Genomic DNA, 970 nt, shown 5'->3' on the forward strand with positions numbered 1-970 from the left:
TTAATCTGTCCTGCTGATAATCCCCCACAGTGCTCTCTTGATGTCCTTGTTTCTCAGGTTGCAGATGAAAGGGTTCAGCATTGGGGTGACCACAGTGTACATCACCGAGGCCACTGCACTCTTCCTAGGGGAGGGGGAGACAGATGAACTGAAATACACCCCAAGACCTGTTCCATAAAACAAGCAAACAACTGACAGATGAGAGCCACAGGTAGAGAGGGCTTTGTACTTCCCACCTGTTGATGGGACTCTCAGAATGGAGGAAACAATTCGAGTATAAGAGCAAAGGATCCCTGAGAGTGGAATGCTACCAAAAATGGCCCCCATGAAATATATTAGTACGGTGTGGATGGAGGTATCAGAACAGGCAAGATGGAGAAGTTGAGGCGCGTCACAAAAGAAATTTTCAATTTCCACATTTGTGCAGAAGGTAAGTTATGACACCATCAAAAGGTGAATCTGAGAGTCCAAAAGCTGCTGAAAAATGACACCAGGACCAAAACGCCACAGAGGCATGCGTTCACGATGACTGGGTAGCGCAGGGGGTGATAAATGGCCACAAACCGGTCATAGGCCATCACAGCCAGGAGTAGACTGTCCAAACATCCAAATAGGAAAAAAAGAGACATCTGAGCGAGGCATCCTGCATAGGTGATGGATTTACTGTGTGTTTGAATGTTCAGCAGCATCTTGGGGATTGTAGTGGTGCTAAAACCAATGTCAGCCAGGGACAGGTTGGAGAGGAAGAAGTACATGGGGGTGTGGAGGTGGGGGTCAGAGCTGACAGCCAGAATGAGGAGCAGATTCCCGAGCACGGTGACCAGGTACATGGACAGGAACAGCCCAAAGAGAAGGGGCTGTAGTTCCGGGTCATCTGAGAGTCCCATGAGGAAGAATTCTGACACACCAGTAAGATTCTGTGGTTCCATGACGATGGGACACCTCTCAAAAAAGAAGAGAGTGTTGAATA

The 970-nt window shown here is 48.2% G+C and overlaps 1 pseudogene; it reads right to left on the minus strand.

Annotated features, from left to right (window-relative positions):
* On the minus strand, positions 1–929 carry LOC115273483 (annotated as a pseudogene).
* Between the last annotated feature and the right edge of the window lie 41 nt (positions 930–970).

This window comes from Suricata suricatta, chromosome 12, assembly GCF_006229205.1.
Source record: "Suricata suricatta isolate VVHF042 chromosome 12, meerkat_22Aug2017_6uvM2_HiC, whole genome shotgun sequence".
NCBI lineage: Eukaryota > Metazoa > Chordata > Mammalia > Carnivora > Herpestidae > Suricata > Suricata suricatta.